Below are 23,501 nucleotides of genomic sequence, written 5' to 3'. Positions count from 1 at the left end.
AAAGATACTATTATAATCTTCCTTCAGTAAAGAATAAAGAGGCTCATAGATGTGAAAGGTTATACCTAAGTCCACACAGCTCGTAAGTTCTAAACGTGAGTCAAGAATCCAGTCTTCTCCATTCCCTTCTCTAACCCTGACCCATTTTAGTGACAACCTCCCAGATTTATTAACAAGTAATAAACCTGACTCATTTGGCCTACCTCTCTGGTGAGTTATCAGTGAGCAGTGAAATGTACCAAAAGTAGACTGAGATAGGAAGGTGGAGCTTCTAGAAGAGACTTAGAAAATGGAATAGTCACCTTACAATAAATGCCACGTTTTAGCACTTAGAACGTACCAGGTAGTGTGCAAAGTGCTTTATAGATATTACCTCATCTATCCCCCAAAATATGCCTGTGGGGGTACATTATTAGCTCTGTTTTACAGATAAAGGATCTGAAGGTTAGACAGGTTAACTGACCAAGGGATTCTAACCAGGGTTAGAATCCTGTAGGACCGAGAGCTGTGTTCTCCCAGCCAAGTGAGTCAACAGAGACAGGAACTCCAAGCCTGCCCTGGGCACAGCGGCTGACCTTGGCCTCCCCGAGCATGGTTCTCCACTCTCCCTCCCTCCTTACCTGCTGGCTCTGAACAATGAGGCTCTTTCTCTGTCCAAGTCGTTCTGGTACAGGAAATCCCATCAGGCCTCTGGGACGCTAGTGTTCTGGTGCTTTTGTGATATTCCCCTCCCTCAGTTCAGAAGGATCTGAACAAGCCAAAAAGAGGTTTACTCCCCTTGCGGGAATGTTTACTAGGATTCACAGTGGAACAAAAAAATTAAGAAAAATAATGCTTTAATGCAAAAAACTTTAAAAGTCAAGATCAATGTCCCAAAAAGTCCTTTTTAAATGAAGACAAAAGATCCAATCCTACACTTACTTGCACCACTCACTCCACCTCACCCCTGCCCCTTGGAGCCCTGCTGGATACTGTCTGTATTGAAATTCTTGACATTTAGTTCACCATGGATTTTTTTTTTTTTGCATCGATATTTATTTTTTTAAATATGGCACTAAAACGTTATTTATCTTCATGATGGATGAGTTTTAGGTTTTGTTTTTTGGGGTCCCCTTAAATTTTATGCTCAAGGCTTCACCGACCTCAGCTTATCCTTGGTCATGGCCTGAGCACATAAAAGCTGGAATCACAGGTGGAGGGCCTTGTTTCCCAGTTTCCAGTTTTCCCACATCTTTCCTTGTGTCCTCCTCATGTCAGCTATCTTCTGTGTCAGTCCCACCAAATAAGTGACCACCATGTGTACTCAAGGTCATAGCTGAGCCGTGGGGGAGAAGGAGAAAACAGTCTTCTCTGCCTTTGCTCCAGAGCTATGGGAGTTTGGCTGTGTTTCTTTCTCCTTCTTAAAGGACACTTTTTATACCATCAGCTGAGTAATTTGCCAGGAGGGAAATTCCTGTCTTTGACACTCTCAAATCAGTGTTGACATGTAATTTTAATTATTGAATTCCTATCACTGTTTCTCTAAGGCAGTGGTTCTCAGTCTTTAAAAACAAATCCCTATGCCCAGGCTGCTCCCCAGATCCATTAAGTCAGTATCTCCAGGGGCAAGAGCCTGGCATTCATAATCTTTAAAGCTTCCGAGGTGATTCTAGTGTGTGGGCAAGGTTGAGAATGACAGCTCTCGCGAAAGGCTCACTTTTCATTTTCCTCCCCTAGACGGTTTTTCCTGTGGTCCATCCCAGGGACAATATCAGGGCTCCAGGATCTGAGGGAGCTGGATTTAATTCCTGGCTTTCCCACCTGCTAGCTTTGTGACCTCGGACAAGATACTTTTGTTTCCTCAACTATGCCAGGGAGATGATAACAGAATCTACCACTTGAACTTGGTTGAAGGAATCATGCGGAGGCATCTGAAACACCTAGCATAGTGTCTGGTGTGCGTGTTTGCACAAGCCCTCATGCAACCACACATTCAGTGTGAGCTACTACTATTATTAGTTACGAATCCATTCTGCAAAGAGACAAGAAGACCAGTGAATAGACAAAGGTAGAACCACTCTGTTAGAATCCAGGGGGAGAGGAGACTCAGACCCCACTCTTTTTCAGTGTGTTCTGTAGAGCCCCTGCGAATTCTGGGAAATAATTCAAAGACCACTAGTGTGGCATGTGATGACATTTTGAACCCAATTTTACTCTGTTTGGGGTGGCTTTTTCTGCGTCAGAACTGCTCTGGCCCATTTCTAATCTTATTTCCAGTGGCAGGCGTCCGCCGGCTGAGCTCAGGGGCTGTTCTGCGGCCACAGGACCCAACGGAGCAGGGCTGCTCCTCCCACGTTGCCTCTGTGGCCTCAGGCTTACCAGGGGAGGAAGCAGCTGCTCGGTGACGCTGCTCTAAATTCCCAGTCCCCTGGCTGGATGAATGTCTGTTTGGTTTTCAGGTGTGTGATGGTGGCCAGGAGGGTTGAACGAGTTTCCTGTTCAAGAGTAGAGGAGTATTTAAATGCCCTGCGCAGGAAGACCCTTAAGGCATCCTGGCTTGGCAAGGACGGCTCCCTTCGGGAAAGACTAGCTCGCCTGTTTTCCCATTTGAGAACAGCTGTGCTCTATTTGTTTCTTAGGCAGTGTTGATTGTTTGAACCCAACCAGTCAAAAACCCTGGCCCGGTTCAGAGACCTCCACCAGCCTTGGGCTGATTCAGAGAGGGTGAGGCAGCAGGTACAGATCGGGACCAGCATAACTGAGGTTGGCTCGGCCTCAGAAATCATCTGTGCCACAAGATTGGCTATATTTCCTTTTCCATTAGGGAGCCCCATCTGGGCCCTGTTCGTTTGTGTGGCTTCCACTGCTCCCTTTCGTTTCTTCCAAATCAATATAATGTCTTTGCTCTTGTTTCCATAAAGGAGTACCCCTTGTACCAAGTTAGTTACGGAATAAACTACTCGATAGTAAGAGTGTTTCATTTCTCCCTCCCCCAAGCCCCTTTCCAGACTTGTTTGGGAAGAAAGTTGATATTTCATACCATAGTGTGTTTAAAGTGTTTTCTCTGATTGTTCTTTAGAGTGGCTGTTTGAGTTAGACTTGGAGTAGTTGGGCTCCTTGATTCCAAGTAACTGAAACCAACTGGTGTTGGCTTGAGCCAGAGACGGGAATTTATTATAGGATAAAGAAACACCTCACGGAAGCAAAGACAGGAGGGGGGCTAGGCTTCCGGAAGAAACTGGAAATGGAAAGCTGCCAGGACATGTCTGCCATGTCTCATCTCTGAAGCCTTGCATCTCTGCTGCTTTTTGTCTCTTTGCTGACTGGCTTTTACTGCCTCTGTGGACAAGGAGAAATGCTGCTGTCATCAGAGCTCAGCGCTTATTACTTCCATGTGAAAGGTGCCCAAAATGACTCGTGGCTTCCAGTATCGACTCAAGAGAGTGTGATTGGTCAGATTCCATCAGCGACGGTCAGTGGACAGAGAACCCAGAGGCTGTCTTCTCAACCAAGGCTCCCGGATACAGCTGTGGACTAGGGTCATTTGTGGGAGATTTTTTTTTTTTTTTTTTTTTTTTAAATACAGACCCAGGCTCTGCTTTGGAATCTGTAGGAGTAGGTCCCGGGACTCTGCATTAAAAATTCCTTAAGCAATTCTGATGATAAATTAGATTGAGAGCCAAGGAGACAAAACTCTTTGGTACCCATTAATCTTTCTACTAAGGTCTAACAAAAGACTGCCTTTTAAGCTATCTACTGTTTGTTGGAGGCTATTACTATAAGGCTGGAGTGAGCAATTCATTTCAGTGCGAATATACGTGAGTGGGATGAGGAACTCCCTACCCCACAGAGCACTTGTTGTAGAACCAGTCGAGTGGAAATCTGAGAAGCCAGCTCAGAGTTGGATCTAATATCACTGCTCTTAAAGGCTTCATGGTCAGGACTTTTAGACAACATTTCAAGAACAGTTCTTACCAGGTGAAATCTGGTTCGGTGTTACCCAAGCAGATGATGCAGGTTCTGTGGGTCAGGGTGAGAGTCCAGAACAGGTTTAAAATCTAGGTCTTCACGCTGGGGGAAAAAACAGAACTCCATTGGGAAAATACAATCTTAAGAGAATAGGGTTATGTTTTGGTTCCCATGTTTTCATTTCTTACAACATGCTGTTTCTGCTGCTTGATAAACAGTTACCTCTTCTCTTTTTAATGTCTATTGCCTTGTTCTTTAAGACTTAACTTGTGTTTCCACTGAGAGGAAGTCTTCTCTGACTCTCTAGTCTATTCATCTTTTCTTCTGCTCCCTTAACATCCTCCATGTACCATGATCGTATCATGGATTGTAATCATGTTACTTTCCCATCACCTCCACTTGATGATGGGTAGTTGGCACTTTGGTAACTAAATCTGCTTGTTTGGGGGTTGGTGTGAACTCTCCTTCTGCTGAATTGATGTAGTGATGTGTCTGCCAACCTGGCCCCTGGCTTCCCTTCTGTCCCTGTAACAGCCAGAGCCACCAATCTGAACACCATCCCACGTTCTGGGATCGCTCATTCCTTAATCATAGAAAATGAAGGAGCCCTCGACCTGTGGCCCTGCCTCCAGTATGCCATGGTTATTAGGACACCCTTTAGCATCGTGATGCACTTTGAAGATGTTTTATTTGTGTTTTACTCTAAGATAGTCTAGCTAAATCAGCCATAATTCACTAGGCATGATTCAGATATTAGCTCATTTAACTCCTACAACAAGCCTACAAAGAAAGCTTTATAGGGAAAACTGGGAGGAAAAAGATGAAGTAACCTGCCCAGGCCACAGCACCAATGTCAGAACCAGGATCAAAACCCAGATCTGATTCCAAACCCTTACACTCTTAAACACCAGGCTGCACAGTTAGGCCCCTTTTGAAACCTACTTCACATGGTCAGCTACTTAGTTAGCTAGTTAGTTACTTTATGTAGTTAGCTATCTTTCCCTGTTTATGCCTTCCTTTCTGAGTTAGAATGAAATATTCAATAAGTATTCGTTGGTTGAAAATACATAACTGTGGATGATACATCACTGATCTGAACTTCAAAACGTGTCTAACATTCTCCTGTTATCAAGTACATAATTTTCTAGAAGTGTCTACCTAAAACCTTCCACCAGAATGTGAGCCTATGCTTATTTGCATTGCTTCTACTCAACATGGCTGAGGAGAAGATTTCTCCACTGCTGTCCATGGAACCACCAAACTCCAAGGAAGCCCTACTTCTACGGTGCTCTTTTAGGTGTGGCCCCTGCATGACAGGGTCTGAGAATGTGTAAGGACTGTATGAGGACAGGGTGACGGGGCCAACCACAGCTCTCAGAATATTCATAACCGAGTCATCAAAGAGTCACACATCCAAGCCTGAAACCGGGCAGTTAGGCGACAGCACTGCATAGTTTCCCCAAACACACCATCTCCATATCTGAGAGCCCACACGGGAACACATTCATCACTCGCCTTACAGGAGGGATGTTTAGGACACAAGAGTTCTAGGGGATATCAGAAATAGTTTGCATGAATTATAAGTGAAGAAGTAGAAAGAAAATTCAAAATTTAAATCAGAATTATGTTACCCTCTCCATGCTCAAGTATGGTTCAAAGGCTAGAAACCTAGAGAGATGCACTTAGACATAAAGTACACCTGAAACTAATCTCGTATCGTATGGTAACTGGGATTTAAATAAAAACTTGAAAAAAAAAAAAAATAGAGGCAAAGCCCACCTATTCCGACAAATGAGATGAAACGTCAATGGCAAGGAGTCGGTAGCCAACTCTTCTCTTTCCAGAGGCTACAGCAAACTAGTCCAGGGCCTTGTAGAGATGACAGGTGCACCAGGCAGATATATGGCCCTATACTTGGGAGCAAGAGAGGGAAAGGCTGATTCAAGCAAGCTCAGGCGTCGCCTCCTGAAAGCATAACATTTTCCTCCAGCTTCATTAGCAAACTTTTCATTCTAGATGCAAAGGGTAATCACATCTCGGCCTCCTCCAAGGGCAGGACGCCAAACCACACTGCAGTGTGACAAATGAGGCCTCCCCAGAAGCGTAAAGAACAGGGAATTGGCAGCTTTGCCACAGATTCTGAATGTGAGTGATGAGCAGGTGACAGAAGTATAGCCTGGAGGGTGGGGCTGGGGGGACAACTACGTTTTATTTCTTAATGTGTTAACTTTAAGATGCTGGCGACTCTCATGAAATATCCAGCAAGCTGGTACAGAAGAACTTCTGGAACTCAGAAGAGGGGTCAGGGCAATCGATTTTAGGAACTTCTTGCAGCGAGTTGATAAAATCTTGTGCATCTCAGGGAGACAGTAAAGCAAGGTGAGGAGCAAGGACACAAGCTTAGGGAAATATCCCCCGGCTGAGGCATTCTGGTTATACAGCCTCCAAGTGCTTCCTCTTCTTTGTACAGAGATTCCTCTTAGCCTTGAGAAATTCCTAATGCTTATCTTATTCTATTCCCTTCTACCTTGAGCAGAAGTAGTAAATTTCCTCCCCAAACCTGACAGTCAAATAGAGCCTTGGAACAAATGACTTTACTCAGCAAGGCCATAAAAAATGTTGTAGTAGAGTGCAGTCTTTGAATGGATTAATAACCTTTCTCAAATAATAAAGAACCTTTTTCTCAAGAGACAGCATATGATTCTTACTGCATTTGGTCTATACAACTTGAGCAAAAAATCACATATGAGAATGTTTTAAATTGTTAAGTTGAAACTTGACTACATCTAATTTTTTATTTCTTATTTTAGTAGGCTTCACGTCCAGTGCAGAGCCCAATGTGGAGCTTGAACTCACGACCCTGAGATCAAGAGTCAGACACTTAACCTCCTGAGACACCCTGGAGCCCCTACTACATCTTATTTTGAAAAGCTCCCCTCCCTTCCCTTCTCCCCAAACACCACTTGACACAACACAAAGAAGCTGCCTGTATAAGGAATGCAGGATCTAACACAAGTGTTAGGACTTGAGGTTTGTTTATTATATCATACCTGTCTTTCCTGAACTTCTTGAGTCATCATTAAGTTACTGTTTGTAGTTCCCACATTTTTCTCGCTATATACAGAGCACGAACAAAAGTCATGGCCATTGTTCCCTGTGGGGCCCCTTATACGTTTTAAGCAAGCTAGCAGAAGTACGGTGTAATCGCTCAAACACTCAACAGAGAAAGTGACTGGGTCTCAGCTGTCTGCACTGAAAACTGTTTCATAACATTCTACCTAGTATGTGTGCAATTTCAACACAGCTCAGGGCTGAATAAGCACTAGACTGAGGTGGGAAGAACGCTAACCCAGGTGTTCTTGACATTATCTGATAAAGGGAACTCAAAAGGCTTGGTGTTGGCTGGTTGATGGATAAGCTTTATGACATTAATGAGGCAGGGGCACGATAGTTTGTTTTACACCCCCCTACAAAAGATTAAACGAGTTTTCTCAGTGCTCACCGAGAAAGTCCTAAATAAGAGCTTTTATCAAACGTAGACTCAAGAAAACCCACAGTATCACTCATGGAAAACATTTTACAACACACAGAAATAAGGGCAGAACTTTTCAACACTCTGGACCAGAGGCCTTCATACGGGGTTTGTTTAACCCTATGAGGGGTACCTTAAAACCTTTAAAGGGGTCCTTGAGCAAGGGTAATTTTAAAGTTTTTCTTGTAAATAATTATTTTGAAGGAGAGAGAGACAGACGGAGAAAGAATCCCAAGCAGGCTCCATGCTGCCAGCACAGAGACTGACATGGAGTTCGATCTCATGAACCCTGAGATCACGACCTGAGCCCAAATTAAGAGTTGGACGCTTAACAGACTGAGGCACCCTGGCACCTCAAGGGTAATTTTAAAGGAAACTTCCTCCATACGTACCCTTCCCTCAAACTGAGCAATCTGAAAGACAACCACACTGAATCCACAATATTCCTTCCATCCAAAGGCACATCAGTCATCTCTCCAACCTGTACTAGACTGTACCGCCCTGAGGCATTAAGATCTACAGAGCACAGTGTGTTGTTAGTCTTTGGGGCTTCCTGACTTTCCTTGTTCTGTATTTCTGTTAAGGGAGATTTAGAGAGGGGGCATCTGGGGAATCGTAAGAATGCTCAAGTTTTGGGCATGTGGTAAAGTGTAGTACAGTGGAAGGGATGAGGGTTTTAACAAACTGGCCACTTCATCTTCAGATTCCTGTGAAGTACATCCCTCCTGATGGAAGCCACACCAGCAAAGCAGGAAATACCGGCGAGAAATACTAAATGCTAGGGGCACCTGCGTGGCTCAGTCGGTTAAGCCTCCAACTCCTGATTTCAGCTCAGGTCACGATCTCATGGTTCGTGAGCCACGTTGGGCTCTGGGCTGGCAGCATAGAGCCAGTTTGGGATTCTTTCTCTTCTCTCTCTCTTTGCCCCTCTTTTGCTTACACTCTCTCTCACAAATAAACTCAAAAAAGAAAAAAAAGAAAGAAATACCGAATGCTACATCTTTTCTCATAAGTAATTTTTCCTGCTATTTAAAACTCATCTTAGAGTGCCTGGGTGGCTCAGTTGGTTAAGCGTCCAACTCTTGATTTTGGAGGCTCAGGTCATCATTTTAGTTTGTGGGATCAAGCCCTCAGTCGGGCTCTGTGCTGACAGTGCAGAGCCTGCTTGGGATTCGCTCCCTCTCTGTCCCTCCCCTGCTTGTGTGCGTGCACTCGCATGTTCTCTCAAAATAAATAAACTTAAAAAATAAATAAAAATAAAAATAAAAACAGAATAAAATACTCATCTTTGGAACCATCACTGACTGGAAAGAAAACTACCTTTGAGCAGTCAAAACAAGAACAGTTTAGTGATGCTGATCATTTATGTTTTTAAGGAGGAGAACTTTCTTTTCCTTTTTTTTAAAGTTTATTCATTTTGAGAGAGAGAGAACAGGTGTGTGCAGGGGAGGGGCAGACAAAGAGGGAGAGAGAGAGTCCCAACCAAGCAGGCTCCACGCTGCCAGCAGAGCCCAATGCTGGGCTCAGACCCACAAACCATGAGACCATGACCCAAGCCGAAATCAAGAGCAGAACACTCAACCAATTGAGCGGTTCAGTTGCCCCAATGCTGACCATTTTAATTCTAACTTAAAATATAACTACCAAAATTTTCATGATGCACTGAATAAAATTTGCAAACAACTTTCCATGCATATCATGAAATATTTATTCCAAATACAGCCAAATCTTAATTTAATCTCATGAGATGATTAATATTTCCTACCACCTACTAACAGAAAATAGATTCTGGCTGCCACACCAGTTAGTTTTTAGCAACCTGTATAACATTTTATAGGAAAAGTCTGATCCCATCTAATAAATTTAATGTTATTTTTGATTCTTAATTCTACCAAGAATTGAGTGAACCAATTCTTTAGTTCACTATAAGCACACAGCTTTACTGAAAGAATATTTTGCCTTATAAACCTACTTGCTTCTTAAATAACATAATCTTAGCTTACAGATGACTTATTACAAGTTAAATACTGAGAAAGAGTACATTGATTTATCTTGCTTCTTTAAAAATTATGCTAAATCTGTGTGATTTTAGACCTTGACTGCTTTTATTCATCTCTTACAAAAAGTGTTCTATCATGTGCTTAATGATTTTTCATAACATTCTTCAAAATTCACTAACACAACACTGAAATTTTCAAGTCAGACTTTTTCAGATAGAAAGAAAGTCTGATTTAGTTATTTCATTGATGATACAGTGGATATTTGACTTGGTTTCATTAAATGGTGGACATTTACCATAAATTGATTAAATGTGCAGCTCCAAGGTTTTCATGAATTACATATTTAATGAAACATATATTATGATGAAAATATATTTAAAACACTAATTTATCAAAAGAATATATCTGAAAGGTGTTTTGAAAGTAACAGATTGGATTTCCCAATTGGATTACATATATTGAATTAAATAAAGCTTTTTTGGGCCGCTTGGGTGGCTCAGTCAGTTAAGCATTGACTTTGGCTCAGGTCATGATCTCACTGTTCATGCGTTTGAGCACCACATCGGACTCTGTGCTGACAGCTCGAAGCCTGGAGCCTGCTTCGGATTCTGGCTCTCCCTCTCTCTACCCACTCACTCTCACCACCCCCTTCTCTCAAAAATAAACAATAAATAATATATATATATATATATATATATATATATATATATATATAAAGCTTTTCTAAGTCAAAGAGTAACAGATACAAGTAGCAATCTTTGATAGTCTTGATAAAGCCCTTTGAGTTTATGTCCCTAAATTTGAGAATGAACAATTCTAAATAACAAACTCTTCTAAAAATGAAGAATTCTTCTAAAAAATGAAGAATAAACTAATCATGCTGTCGGCTGAAGGATGACTAAAACCACAATGTGATTTTGGGGATGGAATTTAAAGAATTGAGTAAAGTGGTTTTTAAAGCTACTTCTATTCCCATCTCTTGATTTAGGGGCAGTTTTCAAGCAAAGACAGAAACGGAATTAATGCTGATCTTTCATTCTCAAAATGCCACATTTATCCAAGGACACATAAACTAATCTGAAAAATAATCTCATTAAAAGAGGACTTCCAAAAACTTTACATCTCATTTAATAAGTATCAAATTTTTAAATATACTTATATTTTTATTGCATAAAATTATTTAAATAACTCAACATAGAAATTTAGCACAGCTTTAAGGATCACAAGAAAAAATTTAAATGTATATACTTGCTTTTGTTGCAAAGACGTGGATAGCATAATTGATAGGACTTTTGAGCGTACAAATATACAGTAAAATTCTAAGGCAACCAACTCCAGGAAAGTGAAAATCTGATCTAATGGGATTGGCCCCTATCCTCCAAGCCAGCCCCCTATTCTCAAACATTCTAAGCTTCTCTAGGGAAGGCAAGTACTGGTGGTGGTGGGTAGAAAGTGATCACCTTGTGATCAGTTTGGACTTTGTTTAGTGATTGGTCTTACCATTACTTTTGCCCTGTGTGACAATACAGACTAAAACATACAGGGTTTGTTTTTTTGTTTTTGGTTTTGGTTTTTGTTTTTTTGTTTTTTTGTTTTTTGGGTTTTTTTGCCATAATGATTATAATAATATGACCTCACATTTTCATAATTCAATTTTTTTTTAAGTTTTTTTATTTTTGACAGAGACAGAGTGCGAGCATGAGCTGGGGAGGGGCAGAGAGAGAGGGAGACACAGAATCCGAAGCAGGCTCCAGGCTCCAAGCTGTCAGCAAAGAGCCTGACGCGGGGCTTGAACTCATCAACCGTGAGATCATGACCTAGGCCGAAGTCGGATGCTTAACCGCCACCCAGGTGCCCCTAATAATTCAATTTTTTAAGTCCCATCTAGGTATTACGGTAGGATTTTTCTGTGTTACATTAGGATAAAATATTGTGAGGGAACTGCAATGAAAATATAAGTCCAAGAAAAAGGAAAAATTAAAAATTGTAAAAATTGTAAAATGTAAAATGTCTTGTGTATTTTCTATAGTGATTGATGGTATTAAATTTCTATGCTATTTAGACTCAACTGGATATATTTGAAAGAGTAATGAACATTTTGTTTTAAAATGTCAATATGTATACTATGCTGGAAATTATATCCTTTTGCCAATATTTAAACTTAGGGACAGCTTTAAATATGCAGTGTTAACAGTTTCCTTTTAAAAATAGTTTACAAAAAAGTTGTAAGTACTTGTGCATAAAATTTCGAAAATCACTGCTCCAGACAAAGGAAAAGTAAGCAATGATCTTTTCAAAGCCAATGATAGTTGGAGCAGAGTTTTCATCAGAAGTGTATAGAGTAAACTGGGAAGGAGAGCTTAACATTTGTTTGCTTTTCCTGGCACCTAGAGGGAAAGCCAAGCATAGACAGGGATTACACATTACTGCTATAGAGTCAAAGTCTCTAAAAACCTATTTATGGCACATAGTAGCAGGGAAGGGAACAGCCCATAGCTATAACTCTGCCCATGCAGCAACTCTTTTATCAGAGAGTAGTCAAGACTTAATTTCTCCACCCTTTGCAGTTTCAGAAAAAGGTACTGATCTCATGGAATATATTTCGCTACCGTTAACTCTTTTTAACTGAGCATCCTTTATGTGTTAGGTCCTAGGGATACAACATGCAAGAACGTGAACTTGAAGAATTTACAACCTCGTCAGAAGAACAGAAAAAACACAGAGGTAAATAGGAACCTGTGCGATGACTATAAGGAAAGTGTTAACAAATAGCGGGACTTATTGCCAAAAGTCGGGGTAGTCTGGGAAGGAGAAGGCTGGGATCACAGCAGGTGTTAAAAAAAAAACTAGAAGCAGGAGAACAAGATTGATGAGCTAATTTGCTGGGGACTGAAGCAGGCTGGTGTAGGGGTGATGCAGGTATGATGGTGAGTGGAATAGTGATTAGTCCAGAGCAGGCGGCTGCTGTGAAAGTTGGAAGGTAGGTGGAAACCAGACTGTGGAGGGGCCTAAATGCCTGTGGAGGCCTATGTTTTACCCTATGAGAAATGGGCAGGTTTCTGAGATCAATGTGCAACATTTTAGGAAGCTTCTCTAATGACAGTAGTAGTGTGTAGGGAGAGACAGCAAGAGAGAAGAGTCAGTTAAATTTTAGCAACAGTCTGGGTAGCCAGGATGAAAACAGACTGGGGTTAAGGATCCTGTGACTGAAAAATAATCAAAGGACATACTGCTAAGTGAGGAGGGGAAACCACAAGGAATTCCAAGGCTTCAAGCCTACGTGACTGGGATAATCATGGGCCTACTGACAACAATAAATCCAAAAGGAACACAGGTTTATGTTCAATGGAACAAGGTCCGCAAGCAAGGATGGATGTGTGGAGGGGAAGGCTCAATCTCTGACTTCTGCCATCACCAGCTGTATAGAAGACCATATGCTTTGTCCTGTTCTGTTCTCTCGTTCAATAGGGGAAAAAAGGATTCATGTTCTAAATTTGTTATTGATCGCACTATATGACTCCAAAATGACTTTTCAGTATTCACCCTAAAGAAATCCAGACAAATTTTCACTCCCTTAGAAGTACAAAAGCAGATGGAGCTTAAAGCCTCCAAAACATCAGCCTTTTACTCAAGTCTTAATACAGGCTCCATTAAAAACAATTACCTCCACCTCTCACCCCTCGACAGCCTCATTATAGACCTCATTTTGAGAACACAGTGAAAAAAACTTAAATATAAATCTTTTTCCTTCCCCACTGACCCCCAGCTCCAACAAGCCTTGAAAGCTTGTTACCTTTAAAGTTAACAGTATTTCATGCATTCTGTTCAAAATGAACATCGAATTATTCCCTGACATGTAACATTTAAGTACAACCAGACATTGAAAATGGCTAGTTTAAATTGCAGCAAGATGTTCCGACTACCTGGGACAACCTATCTGTTCTTGGAATATCAAATGAGCAAAGGTCTCTAAGGAGTGGTGGCATAGCAGAGGGGCAAAGTGCAAAGACTCAAGTGGGACTGCCTAACTTGGAAATTCCCACTGCTTAATCTTTGCCAAGGTAACCTCTCTGTACCTCAACCTTTCCATCTGTAAAATGGAGATGATAATGCCTAGCCTGCAGGATCCTTATAAAGAGGGGTTTAAAGTGCTTTCACAGTGTTCAACAGTAGGTGCAATTCTCATTGTGCCTTAACATCCAGCTCTAAAGCTAGTTCATTTCTTATTTACTGATGGAACTCCTATGTTTCTATAGATCAAGGAGGTAGGGGTAGGCAAACTTTTTCTGCAAAGGGTGGGGCAGTAATATTTTCAGCCTTCCTGACCAGATGGCCTCTATTCTAACCACTCGACTCTGCTACTGCAACACAAAAGCAGCCAGAGACCATATGCAAATAAATGAGCATAGTAGCTATGTTCCAATAAGACTTTACAGAAATTTAATTTCACATTACTTTCACATTACAAAGTAGTATTATTCTTTTGATTTTTTTCAACCATTTAAAAATGTGAAAACCATCCTTAGTTCATAGGCCATACAAAAACAGGCAGCAGGGTGGGTTTGACCCATGGTGGTAGTTTGCCAACCCCTGCTCTGGACTAAGAAGCTTATGGGGTTTGGAAGGTTTGTGGGGGCAGGGAGATTTCAAATACAGGTTCATGGTGCAGAATAATGAGGGAACTTCTAACTCTAAGAAGAAAAAAAAAACCCTATTTAATGCTGCCATTCGTTCATTAACACTGGACTCAACTATTACTGGGATCCCACATGGCTGGGATCAAACATGTAAGGGAGTCACAGTCCCTGCTCTCAAAGAGTCTGTGCTTCTCCATAGCAGTTTAGAAACCGAAAGTCTGCCTCCAAAATACAACACATCCTATCGGGCATGTAGTTCACATGTAAAGTAGCTTCTTCGTGACACCGCCTGCAGCCCACACCAAACAGCAGTTACCTGTATGTCTTCCTCTCAGTAATTTCACTACCTGTTCTTTCCCTCTCCCCCCCAGATTACTGTTTTGCACAACCATTTTGGGGGTAACATTCATGGTGATATACTACAAAGAGCAAGGGAAGTGGTCTTATCTTTAAAAAAATGACCATTTAATCTGGTCTTCAAGGATACATCTTCCTTTTAATACATAACGCATTAGGGGCTCCTACGGTTTTTCATTTCAATCCAGGGAGAAACTTGTCCCCAGGAGACAGATTAAACATCTATCATTAGGCAACAAAAAGACACTTCAGACGTATTTTATCCAAAAGAACACAAAACAAATAAAACACAAAGTACAGTGTTTTGTATCTATCTCAGTTGGTTCTTAAGACTGTGGATTTGAAATAATACAGCAGGAACCAGCATTGTCATTACGTCCTAACAAGTGAAAATCAGAAAGCAAAGAACTAAACATACCTAATGATTAAGGAAAAAACAAAGGGTTGTTTGTAACTAATAATGATTAATAAATATTAATATCATTATAGTACATAGTATACATTACAATGTTATTAATAATTAAAATGACAAAAATATTTCTAATATTGATGATTTTCTGGACTACTAAATGGCATTCATCTCTTAGACATCTTCCTTGCAAGAATGAGCAATACTGTATACCCTCAAAGACAACAGAGCACAACAAAAATCAAACAGCAGAAAGCAGTACCCTGATGTTAAGATTGTCTCATCAGAACAGGCATGATCAGTCTCAGCAAAATCCAAAAAAAAAAAAAAAAGTCCATTTGGCAGAAGGAGTATCAAATTGGTGGGGAGGGCGACAAAGGTTAGGAAGAGAGTGGTGTCAACAAGATGGGAAGGCTGGGAGGAGCCCAAGGCTCACCTCCTCCACAAAAACCATTAAGAAACAACTAACCACAAGCTGACAAAAATAGGGAAAGCTAGGTTTCCCTACAACAGGGAAAACTCTGAACTACCAAGCAGCAGCAAAAACCCTGCAGAGCTAGAAGACCAAGGAAGGCCGCACAGAAAAGCACAGGCAGCATTTAGCTGTGTCACCTCCTCTCCCAGCCCCCAGTGGCAGGCGGGTGCCAGGAGGGATTCCCTCAGAGATTTCACCCCATGAGAAGAGGGAGAAGAGAACCCCAGGACGCCTCCCTGCCGTAGACGTTTGCAGCCTTTGCAACAGACGACCCCGCGGTCTTTGCCAACGCCGATTCCAGCTGTTGCACTTCCTCTGGCCTCCGGGCTGGTGCTGTGGTTGCCGTGAGACCTGCCCCCAGGGGCCCCCACTGCGGCCGCCCACCAGTCTCTGAGATCGGGGTGCCACAGCACCCTGCCATGTGCAGGACCAGAGCTACCACTGCTCTGTGCCCCACCCCGGGTCACAACTTTGTCCCACCATTACGGGGGCACCTGCTGTTGCTCCATACCCTACCCTCAAAATCTCAAGTCACACTTTGACTGCCATTACTGGGGCCATGCTGCCACTGCTGTGAGACCTGCCCTCCCCGCCCCGCCCCGCCCCTCCCGCCCTCCAAGTCCCAGGTCACGACTCTGACACCATCTTAGGAGCTAAGCTCCCGCTCTTCTGCAACCTTCCCCCTGGGTCCCAACATGTGGCTTTAGTGGGCCTCCACCAGCAATGTGCTACTGCCATCCTAGGACTGCCCCCCACCAGGACCAGAGATGGGATGTTAACCCACCACCCCCAGGCTGTGCTGGGACTGCACTCTCCTCCTTGGACCCCAAGCCACCCAAGCCATCCCTGCACCCTATGATCCCAGGGCCTGTGCGGCTGTATCTCCCTCTCCACCCCTGACCTGAGTCGCTGAGAGGAGCCCAAGACTCAAACCCTGGTTTCACAGGAGATCTGCACATATCTGCACCTTAGACACCAGTGCCACTATGAATGCACCTGTGTCCCAGGACCCCACCCCACTACTGCTCTGAGCGCCAATATGCCAGTCAAGGGCCCAGAAGTATCCTCTCGGCTAGAAACTTCTCCCACAGGCAAAAGGAGAACTGGAGGACCTCAGCAGCCTTTGCCTCTGAGGATCCCAACAGCCCTAGCCACCACTGCCACCCACAGGACCTCTGCAGTCTTGGACATGAAGACTGCCTTGATCTGTGCAAACATTGACCTCAGCTAACAAATAGGGCTGTGTGAGTTAGCCACTGTGTTTTCCCAGGAACCAAAGACCCTGCATCCCATCACAGCCACCTTCAGGTGAAAGTCTTTCCCATCAAAGCCAGGCCAAAGAAAAAGCTGGAAGACATGACTACTCCCTCAAATGCACAGACATCAATGTAAAGCCAACAGAAACATGAAAAAGCACGGAAACATGATACCATCAAAGAACACAGTAATTTTCCTGTAACTGAGCCCCCCAAAATAAAGATCTGTGAGTTTCCTGAAAAAGAATTCAAAATAATCATTTTAAGGAAGCTGAGAACGAGTCAAAAGAACACAAATAGGTAACTCAATGAACTCAGGAAAACAACGCATGAACATAAACAAGTTCAAGACGGGGGGAATCATAAAAAAGAACCAAACAGAAATTCTGGAGCTGAAGAATTCAGTAGTCCCTCCTTACCCACGATTTTCCTTTCCACAGTTTCAATTATCTGTGGTTAACCGCAGTCTGAAAATATTCAATAAAAAATTCCAGAAATAAATAATCCCTAAGTTTTAAATTGCGCTCTATTCCAAACAGTGTGATGAAATCTCAAGCTGTCCTGCTCCATCCTGTCTGGGATGTGAATCATCCCTCTGTCCAGCATACCCACACTGTATATGCTACCCCCCACTAGTCACTTAGTAACCATGTGCATTACAGATGGACTGTGGCGGTATTGCAGTGCTGGTGTTTAAGTAACCCCCCAAATTACTCAGTAATAGCCTGAAGGGGTAAGAGTAGGGATACTGGCAATTCAGAGAAGCCAAAGAAAAGCCATAAAGCACTTCCTTTTAAGTGAAAAGGTGAAAGTTTCTGACTTAGGAAGGAAAGAAAAAAAATCATATGCTGAGGCTAAGATCTACAGTAAAAATGAATCTTCCATCTGTAAAATTGTGAAGAAGGAAAAAGAAATGTGTGCTAGTTTTGCTGTTTCACCTCAAAGTGCAAAAGTTAAAGCCGCAGTGTGTGGTAAGCGCTTAGTTAGGATGGAGCAGGCACCAGACTTATGGGTGGAGGACACGAACAGAAAATATGTTTTGACTGATGGCCACACGTTACGCCAGAAAGCACCGAGGCTGTAGAAAGACTTCAGAAGAACTTTGCCTCTTTGCGTCTTTGCCTCTGAGGATCTCAGCAGCCTTAGCCACCACTGCCACCTGCAGGACCTCTGCAGTCACAACAGTGGGAGCTTGGCCCCTCCAATGATGGGCGATCCTCTAAAACAAGTGACACCACGCACTTTACTGCAAGTAACTGATGATTATTACAGAGATTCAATAATAGGTTTGTACTAAAAAATATAAAAATTACTGGAGAGGCTGCGACGACCAGTGAAGAATCTGCTGCTATATTTCTGGCAGAGTTGAAGCAGTTGGTTAAAGAGAAAGGATCCCATCCAAAGCAAGTCTTCAACTGCAATGAAGCCAGGCTCTTCTGGAAGAAGACGTCCAATAGCACGTACAGCGCCTTCCTAAAAGCACAAGAAGGGTCCCAGGGCATAAAACATAGAACGGCAGGTTAACTCTGTACTATGTACGTGGCAACACTGCAAGGCGGATGATAAAGGCAGGCGCAGCGTGCAGAGAACCCATGCACTCTCAAAAACGAAAACAGAAATCATCTGCCTGTGTTCTGGCAACACAATCAGAAAGCATGGGTGACAGCCATCCTCTTTTGGGAGTGGTTCCACCAGTGCCGGTGCTTGCTTCATCTCAAAAGTGAAAAAGATACTTGGAAGAGGAAGGGTTGGAACCTAAAGCCTGTTAATAGTAGACCACGTACCTGGCCATCCTGAATTGGTTTGCTAGGAAAATGAAATGTTGAGGTTGCATTTTAACCACCAAATGCAACCTCACTGCTTCAGCCCCTCGGCCAGGGCATCATTTGCTTTGTGAAAGCCACGTACACCTGCCTGGTATTTGACTGCATTCGACCATCAATTGATCCAGACCCTAATCTGGATATGATGCAGGGCTGGAAATCACTCACTACTGCTGATGCAGTAACATTTCATCAAAACTGCAATGGATGAGGGGCGCCTGGGTGGCTTGGTCGGTTAAGCGTCCGACTTCGGCTCAGGTCATGATCTCACGGTCCGTGAGTTCGAGCCCCGCGTCGGGCTCTGTACTGACAGCTCAGAGCCTGGAGCCTGTTTCGGATTCTGTGTCTCCCTCGCTCTCTGCCCCTCCCCTGTTCATGCTCTGTCTCTGTCTCAAAAATAAATAAACGTTAAAAAAAAAAAAACAAAAAACTGCAATGGATGAATTATAAACCAGAAACTGTAAATGCCTGCTAGAACTTACCAAGTGAAATAGTGGATAATTTTTTTTAAGTTTATGTATTTATTTTGAGAGACAGGAGAAAGAATCCTAAGCAGGCTCCACACTGTCAGCACAGAGCCCGATGCTGGGCTGGAACTCACGCATGAACCATGAGATCACGACCTGAGCCGAAATCAAGAGTCTTACGCTTAACCGACTGAGCCACCTAGGCACTCCTGGGGATAATTTTAAAGGCTTCCCAGGGACTGATGGGGAAGTTAGGAAAATCATTCACACAGCAAGACAAGGTGTTGTAGGAGGAACTACCCACATTCTTGATGAAGTGGAAGAATATACTGAAGGCCATCAAGGAGTGTTAACAAATGAGGAATTAGAAGAAATTCTGGAATCATCTATAGAAGAGGAAGAGGAAGTGAGAAGAAAAGCTACTAAAAACTATATAAAAGGGGCCAGCCAGATGCCCGAGGCTGGATACTCCCCTTGCATACTTTTGGCTTCTGTAATCTTGTTTGCCTCCTGTATCTACCAATTGCCTGTATAGTACCACTGGTAAGTGCCCCCTCCCCTTTTTCTTTTGTCTCTCAAACCCCTACCATCCCAGCCACAAAAGGAGGCCGATGCCAAGGTTCAGGGCTCAGCCCTTGGAGGTGACTCCACTGGGCCGGCACTGGTGTACAATAAACAGTCTTTTCCTGATTCCCTGAGTGCATGTGGCTTGTCTCTTCCTGGGCACCAAGTACTTGCTGTAACAGAAGAGGAAACTCAAGCAGAACCAGCAATGTAGACACTCCCAAAATTTGCTGAAGTGTACACAACTGCATGGACATTAAAGGACAAAATTACGGAATACAATCCTCAGATGGAACACAGCATTAATGTCACCCATATGATCACTGAAGTGTTACAACCTCTACAGCAATACTTTGATGACTTACAAAGACCACGCTTTCTGATTACAATGTTCTTCTAAAAGATTTTAGCAAAAAAAAAAACAAAAAACAAAAAACAAAACCCTTCAACTATCGAAGATCCCCAACCATCGACCTTGTGTGCTCCTGACATCCAACCACTAACATTGTCATGGCTCAATGATCCAGGATCACCCCAAGCAGATGATCCTCCTTCTGACATACTTCCAGAAAGTCAACAATATCTTAACACTAGACCATAGTGCTTATGTCATTCACGTCACTTCATCTCATCATGTAGGTATTGTGTCATCTCACATCATCACAAGAAGAAAGTTGAGTGCAGTACAGGAAGATATTTTGAGAGAGAGACCACATTCACATAACTTTTATTATATTGTTAGAACTGTTCTACTTTATTATTAGTGATTGTTGTTAATCTCTTACTGTGCCTAACTTACAAATTAAACTTCATTACAGTTAAGTGTGCATAAGAAAAAACATTGTATAGGGCTCCTGGGTGGCTCAGTTACACCTCTGACTCTTGGTTTTGGCTCAGGTCATGATCTCACGGTTTGTTTGAACCCCACATTGGGCTGTGCTGATACCACGGAGCCTGCTTGGGATTCTGTCTCCCTCTCTTCTCTGCCCTTTTCCCACTCGTTCTCTCTCAAAATAAACAAACATTAAAAAAAAAAAAAACCACAGCATATATAGGATTCAGTACTATCTGTGGTATCAGATATTCACTGGACGTTTTAAAATGTATCCCCAATGGATAAAGGGGGCGGGCAGTACTCCTGAGCAATGAAATGAAAAATGCAATAGACAGCTTCAACAGCAGGCTCAATAAGGCAGGAAAAAAAATCTTGAGAACTTGAAGACAGATCTCTTGATAATGTCCAGTCAGAAGATAAAAAAAATTAGCAACAGAAGAGTGGAGAGACAACAGCACAGACTCAGTGTGTGGAAAGATGGTGGCAGAACCTGGGCAGGGTGGGAGGCTCACCCACAGAAAGGAAGGCAGCAAGGAGCACCACTGCTGGGGAGAGAAGACACTTGGAGCTCCTGGTTCAGGCTGCCTACACTCCTCCTGCAGTGCAGATGACACAGCCCACGGAGGCCCAGCCACCTTGGCGATCCTGCACCCAGGTGGCACCCCTGAGTACGGCATTCTGCCACTTCCTGGACCACCATGGGCCAGATGCCCTCCCTTCCAGGCCCCTGAGCTCGGGATGAGGACATGCCGGTCTGGGCCGCGGGGAGGCGCAGGAGCCCTTGGTGCGCAGACCGGTGTGAGCACTGTGCTAGGTAGGGGCAAGGTGCGCAGAGTTACCTCACTGGGGCTTCTCTCATTTGGGTCTCACTGTCCCCACCCCTAACTCCTTTGCTAGAGCTGAGCCCTGAGGGCTTTTGAGGGGTGTGCCCCACCTCCCTGCCCTCAACCTTGATGGTGTGTGCAGATCACCCCTCTGTTTACAGTTCACACCCAGCACCCTGCTCTGGGCCCACGGGACTGGAGGACTGCGACTTTAACGTTCTTATAAGAGTCTAAGACTTGGAAAAAGGGACCTGGATTTGCTACCAGACAGTAGAAGGTTTTGGTTCAGCCATTAAATTTAGCTTCACAACTTAGCAAGTAGGATTGTTAACGCCTGCCTCCCTAGGTTTAAATAAAAGTGTCCCCCCCCCTTTTAAAAAATATCCTCATATAAATACATTTTTTAAAAAGAGAAAGTTTACTCAAACTACAAGATATCAACTGAAACAATATTTGCTTTATAGGAGTCCCAGAAGGAGAAAAAAAGAAAAGGGACAGAAAACTTATTTAATGGCTGAAAACCTCCCAAATCTAGAAAGATATAGTCATCCAGGTACATGGAATTCAAAGATCCCCAAATAGATTCAACCCAAAGAAATCTTTGCTGAGACACATTATAATCAAAATCTCAAAAATCAAAGAAAAAGAGAAAATTGTGAAAACAGCAAAAGAAAAAAAGCCCGGTAAGTCCATCAGCAGATTTCTCATCAGAAACCCTGTAGGCCAGAGAGTGTGGGATGATATATTCTAAGTGCTCAAATAAAAAACTGTCAACTGTAGGGGCACTTGGGTGGCTCAGTCAGTTGAGTGTCTGACTTAGGCTCTGGTCATGATCTTGCAGTTCTAGAGTTCGACCCCCACATCAGGCTTGCTGCTGTCAGTGCACAGCTTGCTGTGGATCCTCTAACCCTCTTTGTCTGTCCCTGTCCTGCTTGTGTTCTCTCTCTCTCAAAAATAAATAAACATTAAAAAAAAAAACAAAAAAACAAAAAAACTCTGCCTTTAAAAAAAAAAGAAAAAACTGTCAACAGTCAACAGTTAAAGAATACTTTATGTAGCAAAGCTGTCCTTCAGAAATGAAGGAGAGATACAGACTTCCCCAAACAAAAACAGAGAGAATTTATCACCATTGGACCTGCCTTACAAGAAACGCTAGCGAAATGCTTAACTTTTGAAGTTCAGTTGTTATCAGCTTGCTAAAACAAGATTGGAATAGCTATGAGATGTACCATGAAAGTCGAATGGTAATCACAAAGTAAAAGACTGTAACAGATACACAAAGGATAAAAAGAAAGCATGCCCTACAAAAATTCATCAACTCACAAAGAAAGAGAGGAAGGAAAAAAAGGAACTACAAACCAGTCAGAAAGCAATTAACAAAATGGAGATGGTAAGTCCTTACCAATAATTACTCTAAAAGTAAATGGTTTAAATTCTCCAATTAAAAGACACAGAATGGCTTAATGGATATAAAAACAAGACCTAACTATATGCTGCCAAAAAAGACTCACTTAAGCTTTCAGGGCACCTTCAGGAGCTAAACTAAAGGGATAGAAATCCATCCATATTCCATGCAAATGAAAAACAAAAGAGAATATAAGTAGCTATACTTGTATCAGACAAAATAGACTTTAACTCAAAAGCTGTAACAAGAGACAAGGAAGGTCATCATATAATGATAAAAAGGGACAATTCATCAAGCATATTTAACAATTATAAATATATACGTACCTAATATTGAACACCTAAATATGTTAAACAATTATTAACAGATCTTAAGGCAAAAATAGACAGCAATCCAATAGTAGACTACTTTAATACCCCACTTTTAACAATGGACAGATCATCCAGACAGAAAATCAATAAGGAAATAATGGACTTGAGTGATACTTTACACCAAATGGACCTAATAGACATATACAGAATATTTCAACCAAAAGCAGCAGAAAACACATTCTTCTCAAACACACACAGAACGCTCTCTAGGATAGACCATATGTTAGGTCACAAAACAAGTCTCAACTAATTTAAGAAGGCTGAAATCATATCAACTATCTTTCTGACCACAATAGTATGAAACTACAAATCACAGACAGGAGGAAAGCTGGAAAAGTTCACAAATATGTGGAAATTAAATAACACACTTCTGAGCAACCAATGGATCAAAGAAGAAATCAACAGAGAACTCAAAAAATATACTGAAACAAATGGTACATATATAATGGATTATTATTCAGTCATAAAGAAAAAAGGAAATACTACCATTTGCAACAGTGTGGATGAAACTGGACAGCTAAGTGAAATAAGCCAGATGGAAAAAACAAATACTGTATGGTATCACTGACTTACACGTAGAATCTTCAAAAACAAAAAA

General features: G+C 42.4%; 1 protein-coding gene across 7 annotated transcripts in view; it reads right to left on the bottom strand.

Annotated features, from left to right (window-relative positions):
* ERI1 (exoribonuclease 1) overlaps window positions 1-23,501 on the bottom strand; it is a 321,125-nt gene that overhangs the window by 269,987 nt on the left and 27,637 nt on the right. For 6 of the 7 annotated variants that reach the window (XR_006596383.1, XR_006596384.1, XR_006596386.1 and 3 more), the window contains exons 8-10: window positions 5,728-5,861; window positions 3,955-4,050; window positions 621-748 (exon numbers count right to left, since the gene is read on the bottom strand). The gene's annotated coding sequence lies outside the window, so the exon portion shown is untranslated. The remainder of the gene's footprint in view (window positions 1-620; window positions 749-3,954; window positions 4,051-5,727; window positions 5,862-23,501) is intronic. The other variant, XR_006596385.1, reaches the window with a different exon arrangement.

This window comes from Felis catus, chromosome B1 (genome assembly GCF_018350175.1).
Source record: "Felis catus isolate Fca126 chromosome B1, F.catus_Fca126_mat1.0, whole genome shotgun sequence".
Lineage (NCBI taxonomy): Eukaryota > Metazoa > Chordata > Mammalia > Carnivora > Felidae > Felis > Felis catus.
Note: the sequence above shows the minus strand (reverse complement) of the source record. Positions and strands in the feature narration are given on the sequence as shown.